The sequence below is a fragment of the Cinclus cinclus genome, chromosome 7 (assembly GCF_963662255.1).
Source record: "Cinclus cinclus chromosome 7, bCinCin1.1, whole genome shotgun sequence".
Classification (NCBI taxonomy): Eukaryota; Metazoa; Chordata; class Aves; order Passeriformes; family Cinclidae; genus Cinclus; species Cinclus cinclus.
Window position 1 is genome coordinate 26,371,925 of NC_085052.1, and position 11,895 is coordinate 26,383,819.

The following is an 11,895-nucleotide window of genomic DNA, read 5'->3' on the forward strand; positions in this document are numbered from 1 at the left end:
CATAAGAAAGTGTTCTTCGCTGTCAGCTGTCAGCCAGGCACGCCCTTGCAACAGCGGAGCGATCCATCAGTCAGTGGCAGCAGAGGTGGCTGTTCAGACCTGTCACCTGGCACTGGAGGGGCAGCTGCTGCAAAGGCATGTGGCCTGGTGGCACAAGGTGTGACTTCGGGCACTAGCCCAGCATTCACCCGCCCCCTTTTACCAAATGCCACACGGAGCTGACGCTATTGAAACACACCCAACGTGTCTGAGAGCGATGGCTGTGCTAGTGATGAATAGGAATAGGTCCAGAAAATACCAGCTTTGCTAATTCCTTCACTCAGTTTTTACACCACTTGGTGTGTTCCTGCAGACATCATTAAGCTTCTGAACAAATCTTTAGTACTGCTGCAAGGCTTTTCTTTAATGAGCTTGTGCAAGGCAGCTAAACCTTTACTGCGATATAGTGGTGTTTGTTTTTCCTTGTATGAATGAGCAACCTTGTAATACATTAGGTATTACATAGTTACAGTTTATATTCTTGCTGGTGAAGAACAGGGAAAAGAACTACTCCAACTGTTTATGACAGTTTCACACTCCCAAAATGTTGGTCAACAGAAAAATTAAGGTGGGATAGGGAAGAAAACAAAAAGCTTCTAACCCCTATCAGAGGAAAAAAATAGTCTAAATTTTAACTGGAAAAGCTAAGATTAAATATAACTCCCATGAAAAATGCTAACTTTAAATTTTTATAAACTGCATGGTGGTATAGAAGTACTAGACTTCCTCCTGGACACTAACTCAGCACCAGTGCAATGGTGAGATAGCAGAGGCATGATAATGTATCAAGGTACTGGCCTTGGAGTTGCAGGTCTTCCTTTACTGTGTGCGAGTGTAAATCACTGCATCATCCCACCAAGACTGGACACAAGATATTGCACATCTACTGACTCTATGAACTCACCTTATTCCTGACTGTGGCAATGTCCATTCAGGGACAGACATCTCTTTTTTTTTCTTCCTAAGCAGTGCGATACATACTCATCCATCACTATCTTTTCAAAGAAAAATAATGCCACAAGTTAAAAAAACCCCACCAAACTGCAAAACCAAACACAAACTGCATGTCTTGTAGCACTACATTCCTTAAGGACTTCTGAAGAACTTGTAGGAGCAAGAGCCACTGATCAGATCCTCCTCCTACCTAAGACAATGTTAGGAAACAAAATTCCACATGTGTTTACAAAATTATATTTGAGTCCCAAGGGGCTGAAAAGAGCTAAGATGAAATGCAAAAATCTCACTCTTCTGTCATTTATGTCTCATACACAGATGGATTCATATAGAACTTGGGCTCCTAAAAGCTTCAGCAGAGTTCTTCTGTCCAATGAAACTTTCACCTAAAAGTAAAGCCATTGCTACTGAAATCTTTTTTCTTTTACTCCTGCCTAGTCACAATAAGTACAACTGATGTGTCCATTAATGCTTTGGTGGACAGACTGTTCAATGCATTGAAATGGTGCTCAGTAAACTGGATTATGGGATTTTAGCAAGCTGACAGTCTCCCTGTAGGAGGTGACAGGAAGAAAAGTTGACATTCATACCATTATAGAAATGGAAATCTTTAGCCTCTAAATTTCTTAGTTCAAGTTCTGAATTTTATTACCAACTAATTTTATTTGTATGAAATTATTAGTGTATCTACAAAGTACAGAATAACCAGAAAGAGGTGACAGTGGCCAAGTAACAGCATCAGGACAAAACACTTATCTCTGCAATCACCTCCTATCAGATAGCAGAGACAGGGCTTATTCATGTTCTTAAGAAATAGATGAATATGCAGAACAATCTCAAAATCTTTCAAAATGCCTAGGGGCTGACATCTGCACAGTATTTTCTATTCTGGATGCTTGCCAGCTGAAGTAAACATCTTACTTATTCAGGAAAAAGAAGAGTGAGATGCCTGCCCAGACATCTGTCATTCTACCTCTTCACTTCCCTTGCCAAGTCTTCTGGATAAGCACTGGGCAGCCACACTAGTTACTTTGTACAGAAGACCAGATATACAGATATTCTTCTATCATCTTTCTGAAAAACAAAGCAAAGAAAGTGCTGAGTGAAACAAAGGCGAATCCTTTAGGGCCATGGTAAGTGGCAAGAGGGATAACCTTCCCTGCTTAGGTGCCTGTTCCTCCAACTTTGAGGGAAGTAACATACAATGGGATCAGATCTGGCTCCATGATTAGAAGGCTACACTCCATCATGAGAAGGTTACACAGCTCCTCTCATCACTCCGTCATGGAAGTGCAAGCTCTAGCAGATTAATTGTCAAAAACAGTCTCTTAAATCACATCTTGCCTCAACTAGAAGATGGCTACCACAAGAAAGGAACATTTCCATCACACATACACACTGAACATTGCACCCAATGTAAATGTTTCTGGCCTGAACCCTTGCCTCATTTCATTATGCTTTTTAAAAGCCTACAGCAGCCAGATAAGCCACATCTAAGGCCTTGAAAAACTAGAGAGAGAACACATTAACTAAGCAAGGGGAAAAGGAAAGCATCTGTTTTTGCACATTTACTACATTGTCTGCAGGAGGAAAGTTCAGACCAAGCAAAATAAAAACAGCTGCAAGTTCCATTTTAATAGAATTAACCAGGACTGTTACCTGTGAAGAGAATGGAGTGAACACACAGAGCCTGGACATCCTGAACAGCACGCATGAAACTCCCAGACACACCAGCAGCTCTGCAGAGGCTTTACTTGCAGGCACAATGTGAGAAGTGGCATGACGCTTATTGAAAAAGCTGTGTCAAAGATGCTTTAAAACCTGTTCCAGGACAGTCTTCAAAGTGTGCAAAGTGTTTATCAGCTCACCATAAACTGCTAGGAGAAATTATAACCTCAGTCTTGCTCTTCATTCCGATCTTTGTTAGCTCTATATCCCAGATGTTGTCATTCTGCCTGTCATATAGTTACTGCTACTGCAGCCTTCAGTTTCCTTCTTCAAAAACAGACCAGCACATGTTCCTGGATAATTGCTTTGGTTCACCATAACTTGTCTACCTTTAATTAAATTAACTTTGAATCCTGAAAGTTGTTAATGTTTTCTGCCTTCTCACAGTTCAAAAGTTAGTTTCATTTAGCTCTAAATTTAATAAGACCATTTTCTCCAACTATGTTATTCTCCTTATGTCACAAACAGCTGCTTCAACCTGGTTAGAAGAAATTTTCATATACAAAATGCAGATTATTCTTAGAATGGAATGACCTTTGGAAATATTAATTAATCTTATGTTAGCATACCACCTCCAGAAATAATGACTCTATGAAGATTGCAAATTTAAGAGTTTTGGCAAGCACAGAAGAAGACTCTGGATCATGCCTTAATTTAACATTAAGAAATCAAACTACTTTCTTTAAGATTTTGAGAGCCATCCTATGTGGCTTTTGAACACCAGGTATTAAAGCAAATCTAAGCATGTATCCCTTATTTCCCTGAATGATTCAGAAGTATCTCTGCACTCAAAATTTCCTTCCCAGTCTATTTCTTGAACAGGAAAACATACGGCAGCTGCTGCTCATTTCATAAAATTAATGTCTTACAGAAGACTATCATACAGATGTCTCAAACTTCCAGCTGACAGACTCCAAGGACACAGGTTAGCAGGCTATTTTGTAATCTGTGCTTTTATTCCATCTCCTGTCCCCAGCCACTCCCTTGACACAGTTCTGTCATATTTTTTTGTATATTCTGCAACCTTATTTGGTAAAAAGACTTTTGTCTCAGGACAAGTCTAAAGATTATGTTAAGTCATTGCTTCTAGTCTACCATTTTCAGTTTGCTTAACATTTCCTGTAACTTTAGCATTTATAGAAGCATATGAAACAGGGCATTAAGAATTACAGGGTATAACCACAGCAATGATCACCTTTTACAGCCTGAAATTTAAGATGTACAGCACCAAAATTTCTTCTGAAAGTATTCAGTTTCGGAGGAAAAAACCCTCTTCCTCAGCTTCAGTGTTTGTTCTCAAAACTGCTAAGCAAGACATAGTGCATGGACTCCAATACCTACTCAAAAGAGTCTCTCAAGGTTTTCAACTAGACCTCTCAATTGGTGAAAATAAACAAATAAATGGCTTACAGTATCCTCACACCAATAAATTCTATTGGTAAATTCATGCCGTATTTTAATTTTGCAAATTTTTCCATTTTTCTGTTTGCGTTCCAAGAGCAGCCTGGAACAGCACAAACTCCTCAAACAGATATTGTCCTTGAAAAAATGGGTGCTTCTTCTTGTTCCTATCAAACACCTCTCGGGGGCTTTTGGGTGTGCAACGATGTCTGTAGAGGTTTGCCTCATTTCCCATCACAGTAGCTGGAAGGCTTGGATTGGTGTAACAGAGACCAAGTAGCAGCCTGCCTCTTCCACGCTGAAAACAAGTGGGGCATTCAGGTAGCACATGCTGTTTTCTTGCTTGGGGTGATTGGTGAAGTTACAGTGCAGTGAGGTGTATTGAGAAAAACAAGTCTTTGTAAATACTTCTATTGCCAACATTATGTTGTAAATACCTCAGAAGAACGATGGGGTCTTTTGAGGTAGGTGTTGGCAGAACTTTTTGTTTGAATGAACATAGCTGGAAATGTCAGTAGCCATCATGTGATGAGGTTCTGTTTTGCAAGTCATCTCCCATCTTAACCTGGTTACTTTTCTGTAATCATTTTTTATTTCTTACCATACAGAAAGAGAAGGCGATGCTTCTAGTTAAAGCTAAAAAGACATGAAAAATTATTTGGGTATTGTGGTTTAAGCCCAGCTGGCAACTAAGCTCCACACAGCCATCCACTCATTTCCCCCAGTACATGAGCTTTCCTAGAACTTTCTCAGAAAGTGTAATGGAGATAAAACACGGTAGGCACAAAGTGAAATCCTTGCTTCAGTGCTACGGCTACTCAGACAGCCTGATTGAATATTGCAGAAAAATTACTCTCCTACCAACCCTTTCATATGCCTTATTGACATTTCAGATCTTCTGCAAACCTTTGTGCAGTGCTCCATTTTACATGCTCAATTTATGTTGGGATTTATATTATTTGATTCAGTCTTAACCAGCAAAATGTTGTCTTTAAAAGTACAAAATGAGGAGTCACACTCTCATTGAATGTTTCAATGTTCCAAAGAGGCCTGAGTTAATAACAACATCATTGCTGCTCTGTTGTCATTCATCTTTCTCTGCATTGACTGAGCTGTAAAAGTCCTTCCTGGCATGCTCAGCAGGGATGTAAACTAATGGTCTAACAACAGGCTCAATATGGTGTGCCCCCGTGAGGCAGGGCTTTCATAAAGCACTTTGAAGATATTATCTTGCAGCAAGTTTTGTCAGTGATTTGATTCTTGAACCTTGGTAATGCTGGCCTTGGCACAAACCAGGCTGTCAGGCATTAGCAGTCTTCACCATATATGGATATTGCCAGGTAGGACTACAGAAATAAGATTTTGGGGTTAAATTAGTAGATAAAGGGGTGACCCAATTTGGAAGGCTGCTGATGCAGTGCAAGAAACAAGTTAAATCCCAAATCTGAAATAGCAAACCTTTGAAACTGGGGCTGGGGGCAATATATGTGCACCAGAATGAAGCCTTCTATCCTGCTGTAATTCCAAATCTGAGTGGCTTGCAGATATTGCTCCCACCTTTTAAGACTACATAGTTTATAACATATTCTGTTGTTAGAGACCCAAATCTTACCAGATTAAGCAGGGAGAATTGGATGCTGCCAAACTTGAACTTTTTGCCTTTTTTATGAGACACAGTTCTATAGTTGATCCCTCCTTGAAGGACTTTTTTTTGTGGTTTTCTTTCTTTTTTTTTAAGTACACTCTGTGAACCTTGATACTATATTGAATTGGATGATTTCTTAATCTGAACTGTGAGCTGCAATCTCCATAACTTAATTATTCAGATACAATAGAAACTGAGGCATTAATAATAAACTCAGAAATGCTGCTGAGTGCTGCTTACTGCAGAAACACTGCTGCTTAACCAGCTGTCTTGTTAATTATGCTAACAACACACTGGCAACTGCTTTGATTGAAACACCCTGGGTTTGGTTTGCCTTTTCAAGCCCTGATCACTGTCCATACAGATTAAGTTCTGCTGTGCTCTCTGCCTTTCCAAGCATTCAGAGGCACACCAGGTCCCCTGGAAAGGCTGCTGTGAAGCACAGGACAAGGACTCAGAGCATCCCTGTACTTTAATACTCCAAGCTCCTGTCTAATTGGTAGGGAGCTCTCTATGCTGCCTGATTCTGAGTAAATTCTGTCTTGAAATAGGAAGTGCTGTTTCTTTTCGTCTGTTGAGGTGCAATACAAAGGCCAAATCTCCACCCATTCTGAACATAACATTCTTTTGGCTCTATCTTATAAAAAGCTGAGGTTGTACTGGAGGAGACCAAGACACTCCTTCAGCCTCCTCGGAAACATCTCGTGACTAGTTGGAAGGATGAAGCTCCTGACACTTTGTGGCTTTTTATTTGTCTGTCTTTTGTGCCTCAGTGTCTTTGCTGCAGAAGGTACAGTACTACAGTCTTCTTAACACAACTTTCTCTTTTCTTGTTCTTTCCTTTTTTGATATAAAATTCTTATTTACTGTGTTGATTTTGATTAAAGGAAATGAACAGAGCTTGAAAATGAAAAGGAGGATTGAACTTAGAAAAGGACTTAGACTGCAGAACGTGGTAGCATATCAGTGTTTTGGTTTGTGCAGTAGTGTTACCTCTGTTATTGCCTGCTGCACAGCATGATTAACTTTTACCTTAATCTGTGTTCTGAAATCTGCTCTTCTGAAAATACTTCCCTTTATATTTTCCCAGTAGATAAACAACCATCCACCAATGTAAAAATCGTATAATTTTCTCAGTAGTGGGAAATGTGTTAATGGAAAAAATGTATACCCTTATGAAATAAAGGAACATGAATCAGTCAGATTAAGAGAGTATATGAGAAGTTCTTTATAGAACAGTGAAAAGTGAGAGTAACTCTTCTGACCGTCAATCAGTCTAAACTTTCTTTTTCCTTTGTTTTTTTGTCAGTTGGTTGGGGTTTTTTTACCACTGATACTTTACACTTCAGTTGTGTTACCTTGAGGCACTTGGTTAACCATTTTGCAGTACTCCAAATTCACAGAGCAGTTGAAAATCTTGAAAACAGAGGATTTTCCACCTGTCTATAGCCACATCTCTGCAGATGTCATTGTGCATTTGCAGGAAGACAGCTCAGTAGAGTTTTTTAATTGAGAGGTGTTATCTAGAGTTACCTGTGCAGATTTGAAGTTTGATACTGTAAATCTCTGAGACTCACCATAATTTTTCACAATGTGTATTTTATGCAAGATGTAGAGAGTAAATGTGCGATAAAGATAAACAAATAAGCTAAGTGCCAAAAAGTCAGGAACAGCAGACTTGCCGTGCTTCATATTTTCTATAAACCTTCTAAGAATTGTTTTATGTGTAAATATGAGCATGGAGAAAGATGTGGAAGCTGTTTTTCTAATTGGTTATGTCAGCTGCCCAGTTTTCTTATTTACTGGAGTCTGTGCTGAATTTGCCAGAGCAGTGGTACCTGAAGCCCTTCTGTTCCCTTTGCCTTTTCTACTTCTTTTTATTCAGGTTTTTCCATGACCCTTGAGGAAAACTTAAGGAACAGTGCAAATGGAGTTGGAGAATTTCTAGATGTGTCTTCAGGAGCATAAAGGAAGCCTGTCCAGGAAGGACAGGAGATGGCAATTTCAATAAAATACAAATGAATACCCACGAGTTCCCATAATAATGTTCCCTTTCTGTTGCTATGCATAGTACTTCCATGAGTCAGAAGGTGGGGAGGAAACGTGCAAAGGACAGTGCTCCTTATCTGTAAGCACCCATGTGAAAGTAAAAGTGGCTGGGTGTGCAAGATAAATGTAGTTTGCATATTAAACCTGTACATCAGAACTAAATTCTGGTGATAAGATAGTTCACTCTCCATCACCAGCCTTGGCTCTAAACTGTGCCTCAGTGATTTCCTGAAACATTGACCATATGTTAGACTTTGTTGATGAGAAGTCCTCTGTCTCTGTCCTTTCTGCTCCACCTCAGATCAAGAGTAAACCTTTTTTCCCCCCTTATTGTGGTCAGAACATTCTATGTCAACTTTGATCAACAGATTACTTATTTGGGTGTGGTGGGGAGGGAATATTTCAGTGGCTTTGCCCATCCAAAGCAATTTATTCTACACTCCTGCGCAACTGGACACAGAGATGTTCTCTTTTCCTGTTGGTAATTTTTTATATTTTCTTAAAGTGGTGTAACTATAATTATATTGCCTGCCAGTGTGACATTTCAAAGGATAAAGAAATCTTCACAATGTGTATCTGATGTATCTATGAGTAAAGATGGAAAAGAGCAAATAAGTTTCTGTTCCACACTAGGGGCAAAGCTGTGCAGAGATCTAAAAATCAGTCATGATAATACTATTTTTTACAGATCTCTCCTTATAAGGATGTCAGTGGTAAATACAGTAAGCAAAATGTCTGTGGACTCTGACACATTTACTGTATATGTACAGTTATTTGTATTAGTTGTCTCCACTGATAATGTATTGTATTTCACCCTTAGGTCAGAAGGTTAGAAGACTCTGCTGCTCAAAAATACTCAAACTCAAGAAAAAAACACACACAGGTAAATGAATGAAATTTGCAGTTTCATTAGATTAGGTAATCATTAGAGAGAAATCACAGCACTCTGGTTTTTACATCTGCAAACTTCACAGAATTTTCCATGCAACTTACTGAGTATTTGGATCAGGAAGAAATAAGATGAGAAGATATCAGAATCCAATTAATGCCCATAGTATAAAACAATAAAGAGAAATTTGATCAAGCCTGATTAAAGGAGTATCAGTGTTCCTCACTGATAAGAACAGTTGCAAAAGTGAAATATTATCCTGGCTTTGCCCTGCTGTATTATATCACCATTCATCTGTGGCTGCGTTCATCTTCATGTTTTGAGAGATCAACCAAAGTGTGATTCTGTAAATCCCAAAAGTCCTGGACAGCTCTACCAGGAATAAGAATTAACTGAGATTGAATTTGTCCTAAATATGTGTGTCTAAACACTGTGCAAGTAAAAGTGCATGATACTCCCTGCTTTCACTGAGACTCCAGTGAAAAAAAAAGATAAACCATGAACAAGTCTAGTATAAAAGGATTAGTATGCTCTTTAGAATCTAAGTATCTTAAATCTTAATGTTTCTAAATTCAATAAAATGCCTAGCCGATAACTTTTGTTAAACTCTAAAGATAAAGAATTTGATCTAAAATAGTTTATTTCCTATTTCTAATCTTTTGAACATAAAATTACTAATTTGAAGTTCCAAGCAAGTTCATTCTAACTGACAAAATATCTTAAATGTTTTATTACTTTTTATATTTGCATAACGTAAGTGTAAATCTTTGTGTCACTACAGTTTTCCTTTAGCTGGAGCCTTTCCTTCCTGTCCAGCCTCCCAGTGCTGAATCATGGGCTCTGTTTTATAGGCAGAGTCCCATTGGTACCATGAGCAGTGAACTAATTGGAGAATTATTATGGGTCAGGGGTTTATAGCTGTCTGGGGCTGCTCATTGGATCAGCAGGTTTGGCAGCAACAGAGGGCTTGAGGAATAGCAGCTCCCACAAGGTCTGGAGGGTGCAATGCCAGAGGCACAGAGGAGTCTTCTGTCACTCCTGGCCTGAGCTGGATCACACGTGCTGCTGCCTGCCTGGTCATGTACCCTTTCCACTCTACTGGGACTTCATGTGATCAGCACAGCTGTTACTAGTCAATCTGAGTACTTTCTACTATTTGCCAAAATAGGAGGTGTTTTCAGGCTTTTTTACATGCAACAGGCACGAAAACTCTCTGGTAAAAGTGCTTGCAAAGAGAATGTGCCTTTGAAAGCAGACTGCTGTTTCCTGGGGATAAAGGCCAGTGATGCTGGTCTCACAGAGCAATGGAAGGTACTGTGCTCAGAGGGGGAGAAAGGAGTACAAAGGAAGCACACCATTAAAACCTGTAAATTCACCACAAAGATCTCCTGCAGAGGGAATCTGAAATGCTTTCCTCTGCTGCAAACACAGAAATACTTTATGATCCTTGCTTGACCCATTACACACTGCCCTGGCTCTCTGAGCATTCAATATGCTTACTGTAATCATCTCCTGTCCTTACCTGCAGCCAAACCTTTTTTAGGTCAATGATTGTTGTTTATTTGCTTCCGTATAGGATGCATCTTCCTGCTGCATATTACTTCCTCAGATCTGCTCGTATCAAAATGCTTGATCTGAATTGATTTCTACTCTTACTGAGTCTCTTAGCTGTAAAAGCTTGGGCCTAACACAGCAACTGCCCGAAGCTGAATTCTTCTGTTTCATGTGTTGTTCTAGACTGGAATTGTACAGTTTTGGGTTTGTGTTGTTGATATGAGATTTCTGGTTGACTTGCCCTGTCTTTTTAGGGGGATATTACTTGCTTTATAGTCTGCAGGCAAAGCACGGGGACTGTTTTTCAGCCTTGCTCTGCAGTGTTCTTTGTGCTGGCCATGTGCCATGGGCAAGCTGCAAAGCCACTGGGGGACCAGCTCAGTGTGGCTTGAGGACAGGGTCATGTGTAATCATATATAACCACACTGGCTACTTCCTTTGAAGCAAAACCACTCATTTCCTAGGATGTTGTCATTCTATCAGAAACAATTGCTGTCCCAGAAAGCAAATGCTTCAAGCCAATGTCAGTCTATGGCTTCTGACCAGGAAATAGGGAGAATGTGCTGATAGTTAGGGTAGATAGAAGTTAGATAGACTATGCTGTTTAATGTGTCAGTTGCAGAATTCATGCTCTGGAGAGGCAGTAGCACCATCCTGTATCTATGAAGATCTTCACCTGACTATGGAAACTTCCAGCAGCAGCAAACTTGATTGAGCAAACAGTGATTGAGTACCCTCATTAAAGGGAAAATAGGCTGCTGGGAGTCAGTGACCTCCAGCAACCTAATGAAAAGAAAAAAATTTCCATCACATCCCTGTTTATTTTCAGATCACTGCTAATCTAAGCCTGCCCATACAAATATGGCTGAACTTCAGATATTGAAGTTTTGTGCCATTCTCCACACTTCCAATTAAATCTCTCAATTTTCTCTCTTTTTCGTATTTGTTTTACAGGTATAACTTCTAAAATGGAAATAAGGAAATACTGCAAGCCTTGTTCTCAGCGAGTCCCTCCAGTGATTCCTGGACCACTTCCACAGCTAAAATGAGCAGACTGAGAGGAGGGTGAAAAGCATCTGCCTACATGTACAAGTGACAGTGCTTCACTGTCTTGAGGACCCTCCTTTCATATTGCTTTTTGTTTGGGAAAAAGTTTCAGTACTGTTTATTTATGCCTTCACTCAGGCATCTTTAGTTAGTATTGACCTGGCAGAGTCAGGCAAAGTTGTCTGGCTGCCACCAGATTTTGTTTCTGTTGAATATTCCTCTGCACCAAGCAGGGATTTAGCTCCTTGAGTAAGAGAATGAGGAGATCTGGTTGAGACATAGCTGAATTGCACTGGTTTGCATTTCTAAATTACTTAAAAGGTGGTGAAGGGCTGATGCTTTTGTTTCTAGTTATCAGTATACTTGCAAATGCAACCTTTGCTTTGAGTCATTTATTTTATATTAACAAAGGTGTTTGTATGATCAATCATTAATGATTTTTCCTGCAGCCCTTGTGCTCAGTACTTGCAGTCCACTTAAAGTAGATTTCTACAAATGATAAAAATCTCATCACTTAGAAAGGGCTGGTAAACTAGATAAGCAGACTGTTAAATTAGTGGTGATGGGCCAGATGCAAGTAAGATTTTCA